This window comes from Lepidochelys olivacea (assembly GCF_965140295.1).
Source record: "Lepidochelys olivacea isolate rLepOli2 genome assembly, chromosome: 5".
Classification (NCBI taxonomy): domain Eukaryota; kingdom Metazoa; phylum Chordata; order Testudines; family Cheloniidae; genus Lepidochelys; species Lepidochelys olivacea.
Window position 1 is genome coordinate 124,817,472 of NC_140415.1, and position 27,380 is coordinate 124,844,851.

General features: G+C 43.7%; 1 long non-coding RNA gene across 1 annotated transcript; it reads right to left on the reverse strand.

Moving 5' to 3' along the window:
* Positions 1–453: 453 nt before the first annotated feature.
* On the reverse strand, positions 454–26,834 carry LOC311521234. The gene is made up of 3 exons (XR_014711831.1): positions 26,779–26,834; positions 17,975–18,105; positions 454–875 (listed from the first exon to the last, which is right to left on the reverse strand). It is a non-coding gene; the product is annotated as an uncharacterized lncRNA (long non-coding RNA).
* Between the last annotated feature and the right edge of the window lie 546 nt (positions 26,835–27,380).

The following is a 27,380-nucleotide window of genomic DNA, read 5'->3' on the forward strand; positions in this document are numbered from 1 at the left end:
AATGTAAACCTGCCCTCTGCTGCATGTTGCTTACTACCTACTTGCTACGCACAGATTGCAGCCAGCTTCTGTACCTATAGATGGGCATGTAGGTAATTAACCTTGTGATGCCAGGGTTTTTTCTACTAGCACAATTCTGCAGTTGAGAAACAGATTAGCCCATACAGAAGGGCATGAAAAGATGCCCCTAGCAAGGGGATAAAAACAAAATCCATTTTTAATGTTTGGAAGCTTGTAGCTCAGTTCACATTAAAAGGAAATAATTTTGTTTTCATTCTGTTCTCCTGTAAAGTGCCTGCTTCGGGGAGATATTTTCTAAATGAGACGTGGGATTTTTTTTTTAATACCCACAAAGGCATCAGAGACCCTGTTGTTCGAAAGTACCCAAGTCTCCGACTAAAGCGCAGCTTGGTTTCGCTTTTAATGCAGTGATTTAAAATGAACTGCTGCAAAAATTCTCCTGAGTAAAATGCGGAAAGCACTTAATCCTCCTCATCGCTTCAATGCAGAACATGAGGAAGCAGCACTGGACCTTTTCCTAAGATGTAATTTAACTAATCATGAAGCAGACGTAGGTAGCTGTAATGGAGCTATTCAAAGCCAAATAGTAGACGTGATCAGTGTTTGTCATCATGGGCTAACCTCTTCTGAGGACCATGTAAAGCTGAGCTGGACACAATCAGCTTGGCAGGGAAAGCAGTGTGGCCTAATTCAAAGTACTGAAGATCTTCAGACTAGAGTAGCGTGTTTATGTGACAATGATGGATGGCTTCTGGTACAGCTTATGGCCTCATCACACTTAAAATCATCTTTCTTCCTGTTTTCATACCATCTTAATTCCACTGGGCAGCTGCCATCAATTTACATGGATGGGCCTGGAGAAAAAACAAACAAACAAACAGCATATTTGTCAAAATCCTTCCAGATGTACAAACAGCTCCTTCAAAGGGAGCATGCCTCACTTTTCAGCTGTATCTCACTTCTTTACCTGGATTGTAATATAGTTTTTCCTGATGCCTAGCTGAGAAAATTGATGATAATTTTTGGATTTTAATTATCTGTAGGAAGAATGATCCCATGGGTGGGGCACTAGTCTAGGGCTTAGGACAGCCAGATTCAAAGTCCCTGTGTTGCCATAGACTTCTCATGTGATCTTGGGCAAATCATGTATCTCTGTGCCTCAGTTTCCCCATCCATAAAGTGGGGATAATAGTATCTCATGGAATGGCATAAGGATGACTATATTAAAGACTGTGATGTGATAAGATACTACAGTAATGGGCGGCATATAAGTACCATACATAGAACTATTGTACCCAGAATTTGATCAAAATAGTGAGGTTCAGTAAACATACCTTTGGGGTATCTCTTGGGGAGGTGCTGAGTTGACTTCAAAGGGAGTGATAGATTCTCAGCACCTCCTTCTATTGCACCATTTATTTAGGTGCTTAACTTTAGGTACCCAAGTTTGAAAATGTTACCCTAAGGGCCAGATTTTGAAAAGGTGTGTATGCTCTGTAGGTGAAGACAGCTGCTCTTGAAAATCCCACTAAGCACCCACCTCCTATTAACATCACACAGGCTTAATCCTGTCCCTACTGAAGTCAATGGTAAGGGTCCCATTGACTTCAGTGGGGCAGGATCAGGCATACGCATTATTATATGCGAGGATGTGAAGTGCATGGGCTAGATCCTCAGTTGGGGGAAACCACTGTATCTCCACTGATCGAGGTACTTCAATAAAGCTAGACTGATTTACAGCAGCTGAGGATCTAGCCCAAATACTGAATCCAGTCAAAACCAAAGGAGCATTATAAATTGGAGCAAAATCTGCTCTTCTGTGTTGTTCCAGTATGCAGTTTGGTTAACAAGGCCCTATTATTAACATAGTATCATAGAATGTCAGGGTTGGAAGGGACCTCAGGAGGTCATCTAGTCCAACCCCCTGCTCAAAGCAGGACCAATCCCCAATTTTTGCCCCAGATCCCTAAATGGCCCCCTCAAGGATTGAACTCAAAATCCTGGGTTTAGCAAGCCAATGCTCAAACCACTGAGCTATCTTACTAAAATAGGTAGGTGGAAACAGAAATCCTTTAATTTCCATATTGGGATGGAGGTGTAAAGATCACAGAGAATTTGCCATCAGAAAATTATTGCTAACATAGTATGTAATGTAGGGTTGCCAGTTGTCTAATCAAACAAACCCGAACACCCTTGCCCTGCCCAGCCCCTGCCGCGAGGCCCCTACCCTGATCTGCCCCTTCTCCAAGACCCCATCCCACTCAGTCCATTCCCCACTCCCTCCTTCGCTCACTCTTCCCCACCCTCGCTCACTTTCACTGGGCTGGGGCAAGAGGTTGGAGTGTGGGAGAGGGTGCAGTCTCTGGGTTGGGGCGGAGGGGTTTGGAGTGTGGGAGGGGGTTCTGGGCTGAGCCTGGGGCAGAGGTTTAGGATGCAGGAGGGGGTGCAAGATGCAAGCTCGGGGAGGGAGTTTGGGTGCTGGAGGGGGCTTAGGTCTGGGGCAGGAGATTGGGGTGCAGGAGGGGGTGAGGGATGCGGGTTCTGGGAGGGAGTTTAGGTGCAGGAGGGGGTTCAGGGCTGGAGCAAGGGGTTGGGGTGCAGGAGGGGGTGCGGGCTTCGGCTGGGCGGTGCTTACCTCGGGCGGCTCCCGGTCAGCGGCGCAGCAGGGCTAAGGCAGGCTCCCTGCCTGCCCTGGCCCAACGCCAGTCCCAGAAGTGGCTGGACCGCTCCTGCAGCTCCCGTTGACCGCTGCAGACTGGAGTCAGCATTCAGAGTGCGGGAAGCGTATGGACTCATGGAGACCCTGTGCGCCCACCCCCTGGGGCTGCACGGATGTGCCAGATACTTCCAGGAGCAGCACGGGGCCAGGTCAGGCACGGAGCCTGCCTTAGTCCCGCTGTGCCATCGGACTTTTAACAGCCTAAAATTTCCTGGTTTGGCTTCAGTAGCCTCCAGAAGATAGAAATTGATTCCAGGAGACTCCCGGCAAAATCAGAAGGGTTGGCAACCCTAATGTAATGGTATTAAGGGAAATATGGGATCATTCCTGGCTGGGATGATTTAGTTGGGGATTGGTCCTACTTTGAGCAGGGGGTTGGATTAGATGACCTCCTGAGGTCCCTTCCAACCCTGATATTCTATGATATTTTAATTTCTCTCCGGCCTCCAGTGGAAACACCTAATATGACCTCCTCTCTCCTAGTTTTTGTAATGCTAACCCATACATTTCATTAGTGAAATTAGATTTGTCTCAACAGGATCAGAAGAGACTCATTTAAGGAGCAATATAGGCCAGCTATTATCCCCACAATTTTCATCGCCATCCAGTTGTTTAACTTCAGAAATATCTGACATCTCTCACATACAGTAATAAACCAGAGAGGTCAGATTTCATTTTTTCCCTATAGTGGAGTCTCCCTCAGTGCCAAATGGCAACCACAGCTCCAAATTAGATTCCCTTTACATTGCATGGGAGAGTTAGGTGGCTAAGAACGGCATTCACAAAAGCCACCATTCTGAGTCATCTCTGCTAGCCAGTAGGAAATGTTGAGGAGAGGGGTGAGGCCAAAGCCCCACCCTTTCAAAAGATGCATCGACACCTAACTCATGGCTGGAAGGAGCTGCCTACCTCTGCTTGGGATGCACAGTTGAGAACTCTCTCCTGGAGTCAGCCATTTCTGAAGGAAAGAAAAATTCGGAGGAGGACCAACTTACACCCAGTGGCTAATGCAGGATGTGGGAGACCCAGGCTCACATCCCCACTCTGCCTCATATAGAACAGGTACTTTGAACCCAGGTCTACCACCCCACAGGACAGTATCCCAGTGTGACGGAATCCCCCAGGGGTGCAGTCTGGGACTGGGATGCAGCCTGGGACTGTGCCCCTGAACTCTCCCCAGCTTGGGCGGTCTCTCTCAAGGACTTGCTAGTGACCAGCAGCCAACCCCTCCAGGAGCTGTGATCACTCAGCACAACCGCATGTGGAACCCCACACCCAGCTAGGTTGCATGAATGCTCCCAGAGCCTCTCATGAATCACACAGAGAAAGGCACCAGCCAAATCCCCCCAGTTCCCAGCAGTGTACCCCAGGAATATACCATCTTGCCCTCCTCAAGATGGGCAGTGCACATTTATTAATTGGTTCACCACTTCAGCAATGGAAAGTGGACATAGATCAGCCTTTGCCAACCTGAGCAGATTTGCCCCACACTTCGTACAAACTCACTGGTAAAGATAAACAATTAAACATATTTATTGACGATAAAAGGTAGATTTTAAGTGATAGGCGAGAAGTCAGAGTGGTTACCAAAAGAAAAGAAAATATAAGCACACAGTCTAAACTCTCAACCCTATTAGACTGGGCAACACCTAGATTAAGCAGTTTTTCTCACCCCAGTGGATATTGCAGTCCTTAATATACATGTTTGTTCCTTAAACCTGGGCCAGTCTCCTGTTGGAGTCTTGTCTTCTTCTCAGTATCTTAGTTGCTTGCAGCGAAGGTGAGGGCAGGAGAAGGGCCCCGTGTGTGTCCACGCTGTTTTATAACCTCAGTCCATGTGCTTGGGGAACACAAGTCCAAGCATGTCTGGGGGGCATTGCTGAGTCACCCAGCAGGGTTGAGCAATTCTCCTGGTGTGGCCTCAAGTAGCTCCCTTGCTGGACAATGGCTGGTGACGGTTGTTTGACCCCCCCCCCCCACCTGGCCGTTGGTTACTTTCCTTGCTGTTGTCTCTGGGGAGTGAATATCTGCCTGATTCCCCAACTTACAGCATGTTTTACTGACCACCATACAACACAATTCTCATAACTTCATATGCATGAATGATACACATTTATGGCTAGAGCGATGACTTTCAGCAGATCGCAACCTTTCCCCTGATACCTTACAAGGCATGCTTGATATGTAAGATCACGATTATATGAAAATGAGGACTATGGGGGTTACAGTATGCTCCCCCAGGGGATAGAATGTCACACCCAGCTACTGGGTAGGTCTCTTGCCATCTCCCCCTGTTGAAGATGTTCCACTTTGTATGGAATATTTTATTCATTGGAACAGGGACTTGAACCTGGGTCTCCGAAGACAGTGTGCTAACCGCTAGGCTATATAGTCATACACTTTCTCTGACTCAATTATTTAAGTACAATATGGGGTAGAAGAGGGGCACCACCAGCACCACATTTTGGGTGAGGCCTGATCCAGTAGACAGGCTCTAAGGCAGCCTCAGAGAACACCTGCCAGATGGGGCCCTGCCAGCAAGATACGTGGGGGAATGCTTAGTTTGAGGATCCCGTCAGGACCTAGGTGTGAGCTGGTGTCAGGACTTCAGCCGCTTTGTGCGGAAACATAGGTGGCTAATGGACTTTCTGGCAGAAATGTAGGTGCCTAGGGATTTTAGGTGAGCGGCAGCTAAGTGCAGGTTTGGAGAATATATATATTTTTACTTTGGCACCTAAAGTGGTAGGTGCCTAAATTGCACTGTGGATCTAGCCCTCTCAACCACATGCTTAACTGTAATCATGTAAGTAGCATCATTGAAATCAAATGGACTATTCACAGGCTTAAATTTACTCATGTGCTTAAAATGCTCTGTTGGATCAGGGCCTGCCGTAACCTTCCTGAATTTTATAGGAATATGCATCCTTATGAAAGGGAGCTGTTTGCACAATAGTTTCAAAGGAGCGGAGGGCACTTAGCTTAGTGCAGGAGGGGATTAGCTTGTTGTAGGAATAGGACCCTCAGTCTCATTCACTGTGATACTCATTTTGGCCATATCATTGCTACGGGAGCACAACTACGGTGCTGGAACAATGCCTACCATGACAGAAGGGTTTTTTTCCTTTGCTGTAGGCAATCCATCTTCCCAAGCAGTGGTAGCAAGGTCAACAGAAGCATTCTTCCATTGGCCTAGCTGCATCTACACCAGGGGTTAGGTCCACATGACTACAGTGCTCAGGAGTGTGAATTTTTCACACCTCTGAACTCTGCAACTATGCTGACCTGACTTTTAAGAATAGACCAGGCTTACACTAAGGCCACTTCTTACTGTTCTGGTAGTGTAAATGGGACATAAAGTGGATGCAGATTTAATTTATACCCACTTTATACTACAGTAGAGGGGCCTTAAAGAAGTCTCAATATCAGTGAGAATCAGGTCCCTTGTATTATTTTTCTCTTCTCTCTGGTGACTGTAAAACCTCACAATTTAGTATCTTACATGAATGCAATTAATGTGCTTTTTGCTCCTTCTTCCAGATTATTAATAAAAGAAAAAAGAAGAATGGTCAGGAAAACAAGCAGAATATTTGTTGCCAAACAATTTATAGCCCACATTCCAGGAGACAAGTTTAGGAAAGTTTGGGATTTATTTTTATTGAAGATATTGTATTTATAATTTCAGCCATTAAAATTGATATTAGCTACTAGGATTAATGCACTATTAATGTTCCCAATAGAGCGGATCAGAATTCAGAATTTCCATCCTATGAGAAATCCAAGACAGAAAGTCAATTTGGAATTTTTCACGAAAAGAAATATTCTGGAACTTCTTTGTTTCAACCTTATTAAAATGTTTTGTTTCAATAATAATCATTTTGACTTTTACATTATATATAATAAGTGCAATATATACAGTATATACATGCACACAATTATATAACACACGTCAAAATGATAAAATTGACAACGCTTTGACCTTATCAAATTAAACATTCTGATAATTTCCCACGAAAATGAACTACATTGATGCATTCCTGTGACATGTTTAGACGTCATCAAATCAGCATTTTCCAAAGAAGACTTGTTCCACTGGAAAATATTCTGTTAGTTCTAGATTCCACTATAGGCTGGTCTACACTTAAAACATTACCAGCATATCTATGTCCATTGGGTTCTGATTTTTTTGCTCCAATAGTTATGCCCATTAAAGCTCTAGTGTAGATGCAGTTATATCAGCATAGAGAGGCCTTATATTGATATAGCTTATTTGGGTTTCCAAACTGAAATAAGCTATACTGGTCTAAGCACATTTATACCGTGCTAACTGCGTCCACACTGGTAGAGGGGTCACTTTAATTATACTAGTATAGTTAAAGTGGCAAAACTTTCTAGAGTAAACAAGTCCTTAGCTTCCCATAACTTAATGGGCCACGTCCTCAGCTGGTGCCTATGGGTGGAATTGTTTTGAAGTCAATAGAAGGCAGTGTTTCCTAATGAATAGAGCACTTACCTGGAACTCAGGAGGCCTGGTTTCGATTCCTTACTCTGCCACTGGCCTGTTTGGTGCCCTTGGGCAAGTCACTTAATCACCCCATGCCTTGGTTTCCCCATGTGTAAAAACAATATTGAGCCTCTTTGTAAAGTGCTTGGAGATCTACTAATTAAAAGCTAGGTATCATTATTTTGCCAAATGGAACCAGCCGACTATCTGGTGTATGCTTATAACATGTACATGCATTGCTCCTGATCTGGTTCTTGCCACGAGAGAGCTCATTTCAGGACAATAATTTCACATTTTGTGTTAATAATTACAGTGTTAATATGTTTTAGATTACTTGTTTCCACTCTTGTAATCCAACGGCTTTGTTGGTTATCACAAGCTATCAGTTCATACACTACTGTTATGGTTTTAAATTCAGATCTGTACTATTATGTATACATTGCTCTTTGTGATTTAATTTCCATAACTAAATTGGTGAAAATGAGAATTCTGAAATAATTACTTTGCCCAAGGCTTCCTTGATCAGGTATTTTCAAAAAAAGAACTAACAGTCACCTCACTTCATTTATTCTCTTCTGGCTGTATACTTATCATTCACTCTTTAGAGATAAGGTGAAATTGCAAATCTATGCACATCCAAAGAGTCATATTGTCTCATCAGATATATTTCCAAATTACTAAGATTACAGAGTGTAATTATTCTCTAAAGAGACCTCCTTGAAGATCCAAATATTACATTTTACTTGGCATAATGTGTAAATTGCCAGGGAATATGGATGGACAAATACACCGATTTAAAACCTACATACGGCTGATTCTTATTTACAGTACAGTTCCTTTCCTCTTAAAGTAGGGGTAATTCAAACCCATTTTGAGGCCCCTTAATTTAATGAGAATCAGGCCCATAGTATTTCAGGAGATGCAGAGGTACAGGGCCCTTGCCCTTTAAGTTTCTTTTCTTTTTTTTTAAATTAAGAACTTTGAGCCTGATTCTCTTCCCTTAAAGCTCAGGATATGTCTTCCACCTCCTAACAGGTCTGATTCCCAGTGCAGATAGATTTGCACTGGCTCAGTTCAAGCTATTGTAATGCTGACAGACCCCAGTCGTTGGCGGGCGAGATCAAACCTGAGACCTCTAGAGCAAAAGGCATGAGCCTCTACTGCATGAGCTAAAAGCCATATGATGTTAGCTAAGGCTGGAGAGCAGACTCATTAATCTCTCTCTCTCTCTCTCTAAGTGGTCTCAGTGGCAGAACACGACACCCAGGAGGTGTGGGGGTTACACTATTACACTAAAAATAGCAGTGTGGATGCTGGGGCATGGGCAGTGGCTTGGGCTAACTGCGCAAGTCCAAGCCAGTCAGTTAGCCTGAACCACCACCCAGGCTGCAGCCTCCAGTCAGCTATTTTTAGCTTGCTAGTGAGAGCAGAAATAGCACAAGCATATCCCCCAGGCTGGGAATCACACCTCCCAGCTGCAATGGACACATACCCTTAGTAGCAAAACATTTCTTGACTTCAATGGAGCTATGCTGATTTACATCTTAGATTCAAAGGCCGGAAGGGACCATTGTAATCATCTAGTCTGTGTAATGCAGGCCATAGAACTTCCCCCAAATAATTCCTAGAGCATACATTTAGGAAATAAACATCCAAACCAGCTGATCATCTGGGCCAAATTTAGTTCAGTGGAGGCAATATCAAGCCTATTGAATGGTAAATTTTGATTCCCTAAATTATATTTCATTTTCAAATTTGGCCAAAAAGGGGTCAAATCAAAGCAAACAAAAATTGTTTCAAGTCAACCCAAATTGTTTCAGTCATTTTTTGATGAAAAATGAAAAATTTGGGGGAGGAGGGAGTTTTGTTTGAATGAACCCACCTTTTGTTTGTTTGGGTTCCTGAACCAAAAAATCCACTATTTGCTCTCAGCTCTAGGTAAAGGTTTGGATCCTCAGTTTTGGTGGGTCTAGAATCTGAGACTGTGGCAGCCCTGAGTCTGACACTTCCCTTGTCACACCAAGAGAGACATACAAAGCAGCCCCTCACCAGTCCTGGAAGATCAGGCTCCACAGGAAGTCTATCACAATGTCCACAGTGTGAGGTCACCTGATTGGCTCACACCCACTACTTAAGCCAGGAAGAGATCCGAGTGGGATAGGCGAGCAACTGCGCAGACACTTGGTTACCGCCACATTGGACCGGCTCTAACCCACCTCCTGCCACCTGTGTCCAGCCCCGGTTCCTGCTCTCTCCTGTCTTGTTGCTGCTTCCTGTCTCACTCCTTCCCTTGTCTCTGGTTCTTGCCTTGCTCCTGCTGCATTCCTGACCCTTTCCTGGCCTCTGGCTCCCACCCCTATGCTCTGCTCCTGACCATTGGCAACCAGTCCTAGCTCCGCTCCCGACTTGTCTTTTGGCTACCTACTCCAACTTGCTTCCTGACCACTTATCCAAGCCACTCCCATTAGGCCAGGCCACCTGTGCCCCACTTCCTAACACTCTACAGCTTAAGCTAAAGAACGACGGCTTGTAATAGACTTACATCCTCTGTGGACTGGGCACAGAAGGGGATGCATAGCACAACTGAGTAGTGGGTTACATACTTCCTCTGAACAAAGCAAGTCTGAGGCCCACACCAGAATCCTTGATGATGCCCCACTTATAGGATACCTGCCCTTTTGGCCAACAAATGGGGACTTCCAGAGCTAAAATGATGAGCACTACAGCTTGAACTAAAGAGCCAGGTTTTGTACCTGTAGCTGCAACAGACACATATTGTGATGTTCCCGTGGTGTTATATGGACCAGTGATCACTCCAGTCCTTGGCTTTGGGAGACATTCTTACCCTGCACTGCTGTGAGAACCCCCACTCCTGGGCTGTTCACACACAGCCTTTAATGTGTAAGCTGCTCCTTGGATTGTGCAACCGAATGTATTGACATTGATGATACTGCAGGAGCTGGTATGACAAATGTGCTTCTTAAAAAGCTGGAAGAGACGGGAATTGCGATAGCTGACCTGAGAGGTCAGGGCTACGATAATGGTGCTAACATGAGAGGAAAGAACAGAGAAGAGCAGACACTGATCTGAGAGTTAAACCCTCGAGCTTTTTTTGTCCCATGCAGTTCTCATTCATTGAACTTGGTGGTCAGTGATGCAGCATCAGCTTCTAGTGAGGCTGCTAAATTTTGTAATGTAATTCAAAGAATCTATGTATTTTTCTCTGCATCAACTCATTGATGGCAAATTTTGAAGCAACATCTGGGAACATCCTCTGACACTGAAACCACTGAGTGCCACATGATGGGAAAGACGAGCGAAGGCGATAAAGCCTATCAAACACCAAACTGGGAAGATAGGTGATGCCATAGTTGCCATTATGGAGGATAATGCTATAACAGGAACTGTTCGTGGGAGAACAGTGGCAGAGGGAAATGGAATCACCAGAAACATACATCACTTCAAATTTCTGTGTGGCATGACATACTGTTTGAAATAAATGTTGTAAGCAAGACACTCCAAGGTGTTGACCTCGATATATCTGGAGCAATGGAAGAACTGGACAAAGCAAAGTCATACCTACAGTTTTACTGGTCAGATGAGGGATTTCAAAAATGTTCTGAAGAGTGCACAGAAGTTGGCAGAGGAACTTCACACTGAAGCTATTTTCCCACCCATTCAAGAATACAAGAGTCACCGAAGATGACGACATTTTGATTACGAGGCATGGGATAATCCCATAAGAGACCCCAAACAACAATTCAAAGTTGAATTCTTTAACCAGGTGCTAGATTGTGCAATACAGTCAGTTGAAGAAAGTTTCAGGCAGCTCAAGGAACACAGCAGTATATTTGGGATGTTGTAGGGTATTCCAAAACTCCTCACTGTACCTGAAGAAGACTTACACCAGCAATGCAGGGCACTAGAGACCGTGTTGACACATGATGACACGCGCAATATTGATGCAAGTGATTTAGGTGATGAACTGAAAGCCCTTTCAAGATACATTTCAGCAGGATCAACTCCAAAGGCTACTCTGGAATATTTGTGCACAAATAAGATGACCACCCTCTTTCCAAATGCTTTTATTGCTTCTAAACACTTCCTGTTAAAGTTGCCAGTGGAGAATGCAGCTTCTCCAAGCTGAAGTTAATAAAAAACACATCTACGCTCCACAATGACACAGGAGAGGCTGGTCAGCCTTGCAATCATCTCAACAGAGCATGAGCTGGCCCAGACTGTGGACCTTCAGCAGGAAGCAGTTCAAATCTTTGCAACCAAGAAGGCATGGAAAGCACCACTTTGATTATTCAAACAGATAAAAATGCCAGTGTTTACTATGCAGACAAGAAAAGTTAACTTTCAAACACCTGAACAGCAAATGTAAGTGCTACTTAAAATTTTTGAACAAGGCATTTTAAGTTGTTAGTTCTCCTTTACTGGGGTAGGTAGCAGAGCAGTACCATGAGAGGAGTAGAACAGGAAGAAGGCAGAATTGAGACCTTTCAAAGTTTTGGCCCAAGTGAGGGAGCATGGGGACATCATTTGAGCTCCCCACCTCAGGTGCCAAAATGTTGTGGGCCGGCCCTGCAAAATACCCTGTCTTTAAAATGTGATTTCCTCTACTGATTCCCTGTAATGGCACCACTAAGCCCTGTGCTCCAAATGGCCTTTGGTATGACAAAAACCAACAGGACTGGAGCTCTCTCATCCTCCCCATATTTTTGCATAACTGTAGCCACTATCTCTTGACTCAGTGTCAGGCCTTGGAGGGAAAACAACAGGAGGGATCTCAGGCCTGTTTTAATTGCCCTCTTCTCAGCAGGTTCATTACAAAAGTTTAACACTATTTCTGCTTCATCAACCCTTTGGTAACTCAACGAACTGGTGGGAGGAGAGAAGAGAACATGCTTTGGAAAGAGTTCCTCTTATTCTTTCCACTCTTGAACACACGCAGTTAGGATTTGGATAATGGGTCTAATTATTTTGGTTTCCAATTGCTGCTGTCAATCTGGCTTGGGGGTGTATGTGTCTTTCCCAATTACCCTTTTTCCTCAAGTTATTCGTGTGATGCCAGCTGCGTTACAAAAATGGAGATAGCTAGTGCTTTGGACTGGATATTTGACTTGGATATTTGATACACTGAAAATGTATCATAAAACAAATATTTTTCGTCAGCCTTGCATGGGTGAGGAAATTAAAAGTGTTGTAATCTCATCCTCTGAGCGTGAGAGCTGCTAGGAAGAGGCAATCGCTAAGGATGGAAATACCTGAGTGATATTCTTGTTGCCAAGAAGGCCAATGGCATTTTGGGATGTATAAGTAGGGGCATAGCGAGCAGATCGAGGGACGTGATCGTTCCCCTCTATTTGACATTGGTGAGGCCTCATCTGGAGTACTGTGTCCAGTTTTGGGCCCCACACTTCAAGAAGGATGTGGATAAATTGGAGAGAGTCCAGCGAAGGGCAACAAAAATGATTCGGGGTCTGGAACACATGAGTTATGAGGAGAGGCTGAGGGAGCTGGGATTGTTTAGCCTGCAGAAGAGAAGAATGAGGGGGGATTTGATAGCTGCTTTCAACTACCTGAAAGGGGGTTCCAAAGAGGATGGCTCTAGACTGTTCTCAATGGTAGCAGATGACAGAACAAGGAGTAATGGTCTCAAGTTGCAGTGGGGGAGGTTTAGATTGGATATTAGGAAAAACTTTTTCACTAAGAGGGTGGTGAAACACTGGAATGCGTTACCTAGGGCGGTGGTGGAATCTCCTTCCTTAGAGGTTTTTAAGGTCAGGCTTGACAAAGCCCTGGCTGGGATGATTTAACTGGGAATTGGTCCTGCTTCGAGCAGGGGGTTGGACTAGATGACCTTCTGGGGTCCCTTCCAACCCTGATATTCTATGATTCTATGATATACAGCCCATTTAGGAGCAGACACTGGATCCAGAATGATTAAGAAATTCCAAATTGAGCAAGGAGAATAAGAGGCATTTCACTGGTGATAGAACAAAACTAAACAAGCAAATTTTTCTCTATCTTGCAAGCCATTTTGCTGATGTTATCAGTTAGCTGATGATTAAATACTTCACACAATGGCAGAAAAAATAGAAAGAAAAGGTAAAAAGCCTCTGAACTCAAAACTAAATGTATTGCGATAGAGGTCTTCTAGACACCACTTTTATTCCACAATTTGCATTTGCCCTCTCCCCAGTGGAGGAGGCGGTGCATCTAGAACTTGTCCCCTTTGCCATCCATAAGACCACTTGCTGAACTGATTTGGGATTTGATGAAGGACAGAGTTCGATACCTAGGTGCTTTTAATTATACCATTAGGTGCTTAGCTCAATTTTTAGGCACCCAAAAACCTTCACAAATTTGACCCCAAAGTCTTAGTTTTGGAACAGCTTGCTAGGCTTAGATAAGATGATCTGTGTGAAATGTTTAAGGCTAATCATTTGTTCACCCAAAATAATGCAATTCCAGGCTGACCATATCATTTGCAAATGTGAAATGAATTCAGCGTATAGCTTAAAAAAATGTTCAGGCTAGATTCACAAGGAGTTGTTTGGTGCCATTCACAAAAACACAAGTGGCGGTGCCCATCTTATGCCCTACGGTTAGAGCACTCACTTGCACAATGATCCACAGTTCAAATCCCTGCTCCAAATCAGACTGAGTGGGGACTTGAACCCAGGCTTCCCATATCTCTTCAAAGCACTAAACAATGGGCTAAGCGGGGGGTGGAAGGGGGATGCACAACCATCACCACCTCTTCCAGTTTTGAGGGTGGCATTTCCAAATATCCTTTACATTAAACAAAAACAATTTAAAATGCCCCGAATAGAAATGAAACCTTTCATTTCAGGTTAAATAAAAATGTTTCATTTGACCCTAAATTATTTTGTGTCTGTTTTATTTTACCAAGGAAACTGAAAAACAATCCCCTGCCCCCCGCCTCTGATTTTTTGGTGTTGCCAGCCTACCACAGACAAACCCACAACTGATTATGTGAACATCTGTACTCTTGCATAAGGTGGTTCCCCTGGGCCACCTTATACAAAAGTTCTACAGGACCCAATCCTGTAGTTGGATCTGTGCAGGGAGATCCTTTTAGCACTGCAAAGCCCCACTGACTTCAATGCATGCCATTGCTTCTTTTTTGGGCCTGTCTCTACTGCTTCATAGCTTGTGTAGTTGTACACACTTAGGGGGGAAAACACTCCAATGTAGTCTGGAGGGTAACATTTCACAATTTTTTTAAGTAACTACAGAAGTCTGGCTCTTTACCTTTAACTGGCAAAAAGTTATTTCGGGTAGTTCACCTTTTCTCCTTTAGGAAGAGGTATTCAAATGGAGACTTGTGGTCCATGCCTAGATTTGTCTGTGCAAAGATATAGCCATCGTTTTGTGCAGACATAGCCACCGTTTTGTGCGGACATATTAGGGTTGCACTTACAGAAGTACCATTTGTGCAAATAGTTATTTTGGCACCTACCCAACTTTCTTCCTTCTGACTCGCATCCACATGCGCAGCAAATTGCATGTACAATACTGGGGTCTTTCTGGGGCCTATATTTTGTGTTTTATCTACCATCTGAAGAAAACAAAAAACTAGGCCATGGCAGTCTAAATAAGATCATTCATTCATAGGTTTTAATGCCAGAAGGGACCATCAAGATTATGATGCTGGTAGACCAGGTACCTGCTCTTGGCAAAGCTGTAGGTGTCAGGTGAGAACAGACAGATTGATAGCTGGAACCCTAGCGTGACCAGATAGCAAGTGTGAAAAATCGGGACGGGGCAGGGGAATAGGTGCCTATATAAGAAAAAGCTCCAAATATCAGGTCTGTCCCTATAAAATCGGGACATCTGGTCACCCTACTGGAAACCAGACTGTACGTTAGTATTGTGCAAGACAGTTAGACGTGTAAGGATATATGGTTAGTATTTAAAGTCTATAAAATGCCTGTAAGTTTGTGCATGCATTAATCTTACTTGCAATGTTTGCGTTCCATGCTACACGGTAATACGTAAGTTTTGCTTCACAACTGTAAAGATGCCTGCTCTGAACTTGTGAACTCAGGCAGGAAGAGTGGTTCCCCCATCAAGGAGGCCCATGAAAACTAAGTGGACCATCTTGAAGCATCGTGATACAAAGACTGGGCTAACAGCTCTCACACACCCGTAAAGGTGCTACTGCAGGGAAGCTGGTCTCATCAACTTGAAGTCTGGGAGAAGGAAATCAAGATAGCTCATGTGAAAATTCCTAATCTCTTTGCTCTTTCAACTCTCACAGGGCTGGAGCTAGGAAACAAAAGCAGAGATCCCCAGGGTCAACCTTGGTGAGCCTTAAAAGGCATTCAGTGCTGACAGCTTCCTGCAACTCTGACACAGTTTGGAACTACAGACTAACTCCTTTGTACGTATATGATGCCTTCTTGAACCTGTACCTAACTCTCTTTTCTCTAGTTTATAAATCCTTCGTTAATTTACTATAGGATTGGCTACAAGCATTGTGTTCGGTGTGAGATCTGAGGTACAAATTGGCCTGGAGAAAGTGACTAGTTTCTTCAGACTGGAAGCAACCTGAATATTTTATGATCTTGGTGTAAGCAACCATTATTGTTAAGTCCAGCTTGTCCGAGTGGCAAGATAGACTGAATGCCCAAAGGCATGATTTGGGACTCCTTGGCAAGACTGTTATAGTGATCCAGGAGTTCACATTTGTTACTGGCTTGGTGAAATCTTATTATAGAACATATCACCAGTTTGGGATGTCTGCCCTGTTTTCTGAGAGTCTGGCCTTAGGCTGGCACTCAGTCATGAATCATTCCAGACAGTGTGGCCGTGATCATTTAGTCTGACCTCCTGCCTGACACAGGACCCAGTAATCTGTCCCAGTGACTGGACAATGGCTACTATCATAGTGTCCTGAATCATCTGACTTCTTTTTGTCTCTTCCTCTCTCCAATGAAGGCAGATTTTCTCATCATTTCCCACCACCTAACAAGGCAATATTAGCATTCATATGCAGCCAGTAAATTAGAGCCTATGCTGAAACACTCTGGTGCATTAGTCATTAGTGTCATTAGTGCTGGGCTCCCTAGAGAAAGTGTGGCCATGTAGGACAGATCTGGGCCATGCCCCAGTGTCGTACACAGTGGCCAGCACTGGTGGAGCACATGCTAACTTAGAAGAGGAGGTTGAGGAGCTACTCAGTGCATTACCCACTGCATCCCAAAGGCATTGTACCACTCTCAGTTCCCTACACAGAATGTCTCTAGGAACCACCAGTGGTCCGGCAATTCCAATTCCTCTACACTCCTTTCCACCACACATTACAGGAAAAGATATGATACTAAGCTGGGGAGAGAGGTAAATATGCTTGAGGGTAGGGACAGGGTCCAGAGTGACCTAGACAAATTGGAGGATTGGGCCAAAAGAAATCTGATGAGGTTCAACAAGGACAAAAGAATCCCATGCACTGCTACAGGCTGGGGACCGACCGGCTAAGCGGCAGTTCTGCAGAAAAGGACCTGGGGATTACAGTGGACAACAAGTTGGATATGAGTCAGCAGTGTGCCCTTGTTGCCAAAAAGGCTAACAGTATCTTGAGCTGCATTAGTAGGAGCATTGCTAGCAGATCGAGGGAAGTGATTATTCCCCTCAGTTTGGCACTGAGGAGGCCACATCTGGAGTACTGCGTCCAGTTCTGGGCCCCTCACTACAGAAGGGATTTGGACAAATTGGAGAGAGTCCAGCAAAGAGCAACAAAAATGATTAGGAGACTGGAACACAAGTTATGAGGAGAGGCTGAGGGAACTGGGGATGTTTAGTCTAAGGAAGAGAAGAATGAGGTATGAGAATGATAGCTGCTTTCAACTACCTGAGAGGTAGTTCCAAAAAGGATGGTTCTAGACTATTCTCAGTAGTAGCAGATGACAGAACAAGGAGTAATGGTCTCAAGTTGCAGTGGGGGAGGTTTAGGTTGGATATTAGGAATAACTTTTTCACAAGGAGGGTGGTGAAACACTGGAATGCGTTACCTAGGGAGGTGGTGGAATCTCCTTCCTTAGAAGTTTTTAAGATCAGGCTTGACAAAGCCCTGGCTGGGATGATTTAGTTGGGGTTGGTCCTGCTCTGGGCAGGGGGTTGGACTAGATGACTTCCTGAGGTCTCTTCCAACCCTGGTATTCTATGATTCGAAGTCCCTACAGTATATACTCTAAGACTCTATGTATGTGCACACACGCATGTTATCCCTCCAACAATCTTGGACTCACAACCTTTGTAGAATTTGCCTTCTTTAAAGTAGTGAGCTACAAATACGAGTGTACAAGATGAGAACCACTTGAAGTGGATATATCACATCATGCCAGACATGTCAAGACAGCAGGTGGAATGACGCAACGTGACAAGAAGCAGTTGTGTGTGGCAGGGTGCTTGCACCACTGGCATGCATGTCATGAGAAGCAGCCAGCCTTCTGGTATCTGTTAGTCTGAAACACGGTGTTGTTAAGGATTCTCTGACACAAGGATGTTCCTAAGCTGGGAGGTGTTTTGACATGTTTTTGTAAGTGAGGAGTCCATCACTGATACACAAGACATGATAGACCTATTGAGTGAGAGACTTTTTTTGGCAACTAGTTATTGATCGATTCATGAAGAGGGAGTAATCTATGGTTAACTGTACAACTATTTTCCACAAACACGAGGGTTTGACTGTATCCACATACCTGTGATAACACTACCTGGTCCAGGACCGGCTCTCGGCACCAGCCAAGCAAGCACATGCTTGGGGCGGCACATTTCCAGGGGCGGCGTTCCAGCCATCTTTTTTTTTTTTTTTTTGAAAAAATCCACCAATCTACCAAAAAAACAAAAACAAAACCATAAAGATCGAAAAAATCTCCAGTAGTGCGATAGGAACGTGACGTGAAAAATATTGTGTCACATCGTGACACCCAATGTGAAAGTGCATAAATGTGTAAACGTTAACGGTTATTGATTAATCAAATGAGAAATCACGCTTACTTGTGTGTACTGTGCTGCCCTGCTGGCGCCATTCGGGCCAATTTCCGTGTCGCGTTGGTGCCAGTGGTTAAAGGGCTAAAATGCCGGGACAAAAACAAAAACCACTCTCTGGTGCTGCCAACTGGCAACAAAGAGAGAAACAGCAAAAAGAATTAGAAAAGCTCTCGTACTTCCAATAAGTATTTTTAAAAAGTCGACAATCAAGGAGAAAGCTCTAAGCCGGGGTCGGCAACCTTTCAGAAGTGGTGTCCTGAGTCTTCATTTATTCACTCTAATTTAAGGTTTCGCGTGCCAGTCATACATTTTAATGTTTTTTAGAAGGTCTCTCTCTATAAGTCGATATATTATATAACTAAACTATGGCCATATGTAAAGTAAACAAGGTTTTCAAAATGTTTAAGAAGTTTCAATTAAATTAAAATGCTGATCTTACGCTGCCAGCCTGAGGTTCCGTTCACAGAGGGTGGCAGCAGGCTGAGTGAGGCCTGCGGCAGGGATCCTGGCTGGCAACGGGCTGGCAGCCAGAACACTAGACCAGCAGGGGGCTGAGCAGGGCTGGTGGCTGGGACCCCAGACTGGCAGTGGGCTGAGCGGCTCAGCCCACTGCCAGTCTGGGGTTCAGTCCACCGGCTCCTGGCTGCCAGCCCCGCTCAGCCCGCTGCCAGTCTAGGATCCTGGCCCTGACCACATACAGTGGGTACCTACCTTCTCCCTGGTTCTAGCCCATTCTCTTCCTCTCTCTCTGCATTGAGCTGAGGGTGGGAGTGCACTGAGCACAGGGCTGGGGGGTGAAAGAGCAGGCTGGGGGTTGGGGTGCAGGGTCTGGCCAAGAGCTAGAATGAGGGAGGGGGCTCAGAGTTGGGACAAGAGGTTTGGGTGTGGAGTGCTTACCTAGGCAGCTCCCATTTGGTGCGAGGGGTGCAGGGGGAGAAATGTGTGAGGGTGCAGGAGCTCCTGTTTGGTGCTCAGGGTGGGGGTGGGAATGTGGGGGGTGCAAGAGTCAGGATATGAGGTGTGAGGGGGCTGGGTATGTGTGGGAGGTGCAGGAGGCAGGGCATGGGGGGGCTGGGGGGATGTAAGGGTCAGGGCAGAGGACTGGGGGTGTGGGTGTGGGCTGGGGTCTTGGGGGATGCTCCCAGCCCCCTGCTCAGAGCGGCTCAAGGCAGGGGGCTGGAGGGGTTATGCCCTGATTCCAGCCCCCTTCCCCAAGGCCCCGTCCCCACCTTGTCTCTGCCTCCTCCCCGGAGCAAGCGCGCTGCAGCTCCTCTTCTCCCCCTCCCACGCAAGGGCCATCAGCTGATCGGTGGCAGGGAGAGGAGGAGGAGGGGCAGTAACCCAGCATGCTGGGGGGGAAGAGGTGGGAGAGCTTGCCTGCCCTGCAACAGCAGCCAGCAGGACCAAGCTTCTTCATCCTGCTGGGGCGCTGGTGGAGAAGAGCAGGCCAGGGCGGGCAGGATTTTTAATGGCACACTGCTGCCTGATGGGGTCCCAGCCTGGGTTCAGCAGCGGGCTGGTGGCTGGGACCTGGCAGGCAGCAGCGTGCCATTAAAAATTGACTCGCGTGCCGTCTTTGGCACGCTTGCCATAGGTTGCGAACCCCTCCTCTAAGCAATGCATTCAAAGTGATTATTCATCAACTGATGAAAACCAGTCAAACCAAAGATTATCTTTATCAACTGATAAAGATAAACAATCCGACCAAAGATTATCTTCACTAACTGATAAAGACGAAAAATCGCAATCCATCCAAAGATTTACTTCTTCAGCTGAACAGTCCAGAAACAAAGAACTGTTATCCAAATCTAAAAAACTGAAGAACAATTATTCGAAGGTGGAGAGACTGACATAGGATCAGATCCAAGTACATGGCCGACAATAATTACTGATGCAATGCTAATGATTATTGTGAAAAAAGGTCCTTCAAAACTAGATCCTACATTTTAATATCCATTTAATGAGTCAAATCATCGATTTGTGCCATCCAGTATGAAGAAAAAAATAAAAATGGGGAACAAATTACCACAGATGTTTTTTTGGTTTTGCTGCAAACTGTTCTGTAACTCAGACATTCTTCTGGCAACTGCAGGTTTTAATGACTGGTGAAATTTGCATCAGCATTTGAAAGAACATGAAAACATCAAAAAATTATTTACAATCGTTGACAAATTGGATTGAGCTGTCAAACAGATTATGTTCCGGTACAACAATCGATGTGGTACAGCAACGTCTACTAAATTCAGAAATTCTACGTTGGCAAGCTGTGTTGGAACGTTTACTGGCAATCATTAATTTCCTAGCCGAACTGTGCCTCGCATTCCGTGGATCCTCGGATATTTTATATGAGAACAATGGAAATTTCTTGAAATTGGTTGAGTTATTGGCAAAATTTGATAGTGTTATGGCTGAGCAGGTATGAAGAGTGAAAGAGGGAGAGATTCACACCCATTATTTGGGTAAACATACACAAAATGAGATAATACAATTAATTTCTAATGGAGTGGGTAATGAAATTTTATTGGATTGAAACATGCCAAATATTACTCAATTACCGTTTGTACTCAAGATCTGAGCAAAACCGAGCAAATACCAATAGTTTTACGATTTGTGAAAATTGATGAAAATGCAGAAGTGAAAATTTGTGAACAATTTCTAGAATTTATACCAGTGAACAAAACTACTGGGAAAGCCCTCACAGATGTAATTCTACAGCAATTGGAACACTATGAAATATCTTTAGAAAATATGCCCTGCCAAGGGTACGATAACGGCTCAGACCCGCGAGGACGACATGCAGGTGTACAGCAAAGAATACTGAATTTAAATAATCGAGCCTTTTTTTGTTCTTTGCCATGCGCATTTGCTCCATCTGGTTGTCAGTGATGCCACCAAATCTAAAGATGCCATATCATATTTTACCACAGTGCAAGCAATTTACAACTTTTTTAGTGCTTCCACACACCATTGGGTAGTCTTGAAGAAGCATCTTAAACAAAAACCTCACACTTAAACCTCTAAGTCAAACTAGATGGGAAAGCAGAATGGAGGCTATTAGACCATTCCGATATTCATCAGGAGAGATTTACGATGCACTATTCGAAATAAGCCAGGACTTGTTGTATGAGCCTTCATTTTGACATGAAGCAAAACATTGGCTCAGAAAATGATACAGTTTCAATTTTCATGTTGCACAGTTATTTGGCGTAATATTCTAAATCAAATTAATTTGACAGCAAAGTTATGCAGAACATAACCACAGACATATCCAAGGCCAAGATGATTTTGAATAAAACGCTGGAATATTTAAAAAAATACCATTCAGATGAAGGATTTGAAGGAACTGTCAAAGAAGCAACAACAATAGCAAAGGATCCTGATTTTGAAGCGACATTTGCACCTCAACAATTCATTCGTCCTTGAAAAAAAACAAGACAGTTTTGTTATGAGGCTCATGGTGATTCTATTCTCGATCCAAGAGAAAGGTTTAAAGTTGAATGTTTCTATTGTATTTTGGATGTAGCTATAACATCCATTGAAGAAAGATTTTATCAGTTGCATGGTCATTGTGAACCTTTTGATCTTTTTGTACGATATTGGAAATATTAAAAATCAGTTTTCCAAAGACGACCTCATGAAGCACTGCCAAGACCTACGTTTAGCGCTCAGTTTTGATAACGCTGCTGACATTGATGGAGTAGACTTGTATGATGAATTAATAGCTTTATCTGAGCTAATAAGTCCTAAAACTTCTCTAAAAGTATTAGAATTTACAGGAAGAAATGATTTTTTTCACTCTAAACACTGCTCTAGCATTATGCATTCTTTTAACATTACCAGTATCAGTGGCTTCTGGTGAGCACAGTTTCTCAAAACTGAAATGACTAAAGACTTATTTGAGGCCCACCGTGTCTCAAAATCATGTCAGGACTTACGTTAATTTCAATTGAAAGTACCATTGCAAAACATTTAGATTTCACTGAATTATTAAAAGACTGCTCAAGTATTAAAAAAAACAGAAAAATTCAGTTCATATAAATTCTTTTAATTGATGAGAAACTGGGTGCACCGGAAGACACTAACATTTTTCATTACAGCGTATAGTTGAACCCAAATTGTTTGTAATTGTGATTTTGTTAAAATTAAATGAGCACACTGGTAGGAAATTGTTTTATTTCACTAACTACAAATTCTCTGTTCATTTTTTTTTAAATTTTAAACAGTCCAAAAAAAATTGCAAAGTGCAAATGTGTAAAAGCCACACACACACACACACAAAGGGAGGGTGGGCAAAAAACCTAGAGCCAGCCCTGACCAGGTCAGTCACAGCCTGGTTCCATAGCTATGGGACTTATGTGAGAAGATGCATGGAGGAGAGTTTGGCTTTAGTTGGTAGGTGAACTTCTGTCATCTATCAACATGCGGGGACAGCATAGAAGAATCATTTCAGTGTAAGACACCTACTTCCTTAATAAAAATATCCAGTTTCAGGAACTGTACTCCCACCATGTTGGCTACACAGACATTGTCAGTCACAATAGTTTGCACTTGGCAGGATATATCTGGATTTGGGTTTGAGTAGGTAGTGGAAGGAGCCATCCATCTAAATCTTGCGTAATCAGTTTTACTTTTCAGCTCAATAGTTGGTGTTTGAGATAAGGGTTTAGTCTTTTGTCCTTACTGAGTCCCATTGTGCTTACTTCGGCAAAACCACAGGCAAGAGCGTAGCATAAAATAGCTTGTGAATTTTAAAATTTCTAGACCTCCAATTTCAGTCAAAGATGGTATAACATACTAAAACATTATCTTCTCGCTCCCATGCAGTTAAATTAGATCTTTGAGTAAGTTTAAATGTTTATGTGTAGGTTTTTTTGAGGTGAGGGAGGCACTGAATTAGAATTAAGTTTAAAATATTTTATGGATTTCACAATCCTGCTTTAGCTAGCTTGCGTTTTCTCCTCTATTCATAAACCATGTAATAAAAGCTACTGCTTTGTCAATAGAACATAAACATTGTCATTATCGTTGCTTTTTACATTTTCCACTAATCTCTGGTTTGTAATTTGTTATACACCTTGGAGCACTTTCGATGCGAGAGCATTTTCCTCTCCTTATCCCTCTCTCCTAACTTAGCTTGGACAGCAGGTGTCAGTTACCGATGAGTTTCATTAGTATCATGCCAGACCACCTAGACTCACATGAAAAGCAATTGTAGCACTCACCCACCAAGTAAAAACTAAGATAATTGGTTAATTCTCTTTCACAGTAGCCCCAAGCCTAACTCTCAAAGTTAAGTACTTAGTTGGTTGGAAATTGAGTTCCACCCACATATTAAGTTTCAATTTTTGCAATGAGGGTGGGGGGAGGGGAGAGGAGAGCATAAAGCTGGATTTTTTCCCCCCAAATTAAAAATATTTAATACAGATGTGCTGCTGCAATGCATCACACTCTCATTCTCCTCTCTCTCTCTATATATATATTCTCCCTGGTACAACAACATCTCCCATAATGAACCATGGTCCACCCTCTCTTGTTGACAGTAGATAGTTGTAGCAGATCGAGCACTCACCACCACAGCGCCTCCTGCTGGTCATCCAGCAATTAGCGCCTCAGCCTCAGAGCACCCCCTGCTGGCCAGTGTCTCACCTGCTGCAGGCCCCATGTCCCTCCCAGACTCTGGTACCCCTTTACCTTGGGGTTCTGCCCACTGCAGTACCCCCACTCTCTGGGTCTCCCCTCCCAGGGGAACTCCCACCCTCTATACCCACCTTGCCTCAGTGTCTCCTGCCAGTCATCATCTAGCCCCCTTTCTCTGGGGCAAACTGCAATGTGTAATGGCCACTCACCATTGGCAAGGGGGTTGGACCAGCTGCCTCTGCCTAACCCTGGGCTACACCTCCCAGCCCCAGTACCTCCTCAGGCCTTAAACAAGGTCCCAGCCTGGGGAGTTGCCAGGCTGGAGCTCCCCAGCGCTGTTCTGCATCAGGTACCCTGTGCTCCCAGGCAGCTAGCCCTTCCCACTCCAAAGCTGAAGTGAGACTGACCCAGCTCCTCCCTTAGCCCTTATATCCGGGCCGGCTGGGGCCTGATTGGGTGTGGCCACAGCTGTGGCTGCCTCCCCAATCAGTCTTTAACCTTCTTCCCTAGGAGCAAGGTAACTGCCCTGCTACAATAGTACATAATGACTGACAGTCATATAACTACTGTGTATCTTGGGAAATTAAGTCCCGCCGCAGAGCTTGGTCCATATAGGAGAATGGGTGCATGAGGCATCTGATCTATACCTCCCATCGGACACCATGGCAGCATTTTAGAATTGAAATATTAGATCTTGATCTTCCAGGTATTTTACTGTTCTATTTTTAGCCATGTTAAATCTTTATGCCCAGTTCACCAAGCGATCCAGGTCACTCTGATTCAGAGACTGTCCTCTCATTATCTACCTCCCCCTCAATTTGTGTGTCATTCACAAACTATATCAGTGATGATTTTATGTTTTCTCACAGGTCACTCATAAAAATGTTAGATACCGTAAGGACAAGAACTGATTCCTGTGGAAACATATCTGCTCAATGACAACTCCCCATATACAATTACATTTTGAGACCTATTAGCCATTTAATCTGTGTCAGATTAATTTTATATCATTAATGGTTTTTAAATAAAGTGGCATGGGTACCAACTCAAATGCCTTAGAGAAGTCTAAGTATGTTATGTCAACACAATTACCTGGATCAACCAAACTTCTAATATCATTAAAATATATCACTTTAGTTTGATGAGGATCTATTTTCCATAAATCCATGTTGATTTACATTAATTATATTTCCCTCCTTTAATTTTTTATTAATTGAATCCCATATCAGCCAATCCATTACCTTGCCCAGGATCAGTCAGGCTGACAGGTCTATAATTACACAAGTTATCCCATTTACCCTTTTAAAAATAGGTACAACATTAGCTTTTCCAGGCTTTTGGAACTTCCAGTGCACCAAGACTTTACTGAAAATCAACATTAATGGCCCAGCAAGATCCTCAGCCAACTCTTTTAAAACTCTTAGAGACAAATTATCTAGACCTGCTTATTTAAAAATATCTAACTTTAGTAGCTGCTATTTAACATCCTCCAGAGATGCCCATGGAAAGGAAAGGTGTTACTTTACCTGTCTATGTCTCTGATTCCCCATTCACATAGGGGGCACCAGACCCTCAAAGGTATTTAGACTTCTAACATCCATCTGGGCCTCTCTTAGTACATGCTAGGCACTGATCTACAAAATGAGACTACATTATCTATTAGGGCCTCTAAGTGCTACTGTAATACAAATAATAAGTTATAGATCTAATGTTTCCTTTTCTTCATATATATGAACTGTCCCTCAACAAATCGTGAAATTCTTATGAAATACCATAAAGCATTCACAGATTTCTTTAGTGTCTAATTCATGATCTAGAGATTGCAAATTCTGTTTGCAGAAGACAATTTGCATTGTCTTAATTAACTACATGATTCCAGTAAAGGACCAGAAATAATGCCATGTGACATGTCTCAAGCAGAACATATTTCAGATTGTACATGTGATTGTAGTCTTTACTATTCACCACTGGCCATGGCTGGAGCACTGGGTTTGTAAAACCAACATTCAAACCACTGAGCTTGAAATTCACTTTAAACTGGTTAAGGCTCAAGTTCTCCAAAGTTGTGGGAAGTTGACCTAAAAAGATAAAATAGTCCTATCAGGATCCACTTTCCAATTTGAAGTCAAAATTTGCCAGATAATCATTTCGACCATCCAATTAGCTGAAATCAGAACCCATATGTGAGTGTAGCTTGTTATGTACACTAAATACTGCAAACAGGATTGTGCAAAGCCCCTCCATTTCCTGCTTCATGACCACTAGACTTGATGAAAACAAAATCCGTAAAAAACCAGCTGCTCTTGGAGGGAAACTTTGAAAAGCAAACAAACCGGAAAAGGTTGGGGGCGTTGATAAAAATTTCAAGAGAAATGATAAGTTTCCTTTAAAAATGTTTTTGACAAAATATTTTGGACCAGCATTAACAGGACTCGACAGTGATTAAATAGGAATTTTACTAAATTTACTAAATATAATTTTTAAATCCCTTTTCCTGCAGGAGGATGGAAAGAAGGGGGCATAAAAAAGTCCATCTGCTTTGCTAGTAGGGGTGGGAGACCAAGGGATGGAGAGAAGGAGGGTCTGAGCAAGGGGAAAATAGCTTTCTAAAAAGGCAAGGACAAGTCTGGTTACAGAGGGCCAGCTTTTTATAGGGATTTAGGCATATAAATACCTTTAAAAATCTAGCTCAGAGTGACTTCTGGGCTCAGATATCCTGCCCTAGGATGGAGACTGAATTTCACCAGCGCACAGGAGAGCAAGTCAGACACACTTACATGTACATGTACACACACTCTCTCCTCCAGTAACAGCTTGATACCTTGCTAAAAGAGAACACATAATAAAACAAAGACACACACTCAGACTTCCTTACCTAGACCCACAAGCACTGAAGTCAGGAACTACTGTTCTTCCATACAATCTCCTCCCCTCTACTCCTGGAGCAGCTGCATTAACTGACCTTGCCAGGAACTCCTGCAGGAGCCGAAGTTGGTATTAACCCCTTGTTTGACAAGGCAGGGAATCTAACTCTCCCTCAGGGAATTACTCATCCTGAGACAGGAAGATCAGGCCCCTTGTTTACAAATGTTTCTCCAGCCTCTCCAATCATCCACTTAATTATTTCTATTGCATTAACACTTAGAAATCCCAACTGAGCCCACTGTGCGAGACACCTCTGCACAAAACTAGGAAGTCCCTGCCTCAAAGAGTCTAAATAGACACAAGGATGTATTGTTAGCCCCATTTTATAGCTGGTGAAACTAAGGCAGAGAGAAGGGAAGTGACTTGCCCAAAGTCACGTAAGAAGTCTGTGACCCTGACAGGAAATGAACCAAGATTTTCTGCTCTCCGATCTGGCATTTGAACCACACGATCAAGTTCCTTAGCATGTCTATACATTCGTCTTAGCAATGTAATCTAGATAACATTGAACATATCTGCGATCATTATTATTAATGGCAGTCATCTCATGCA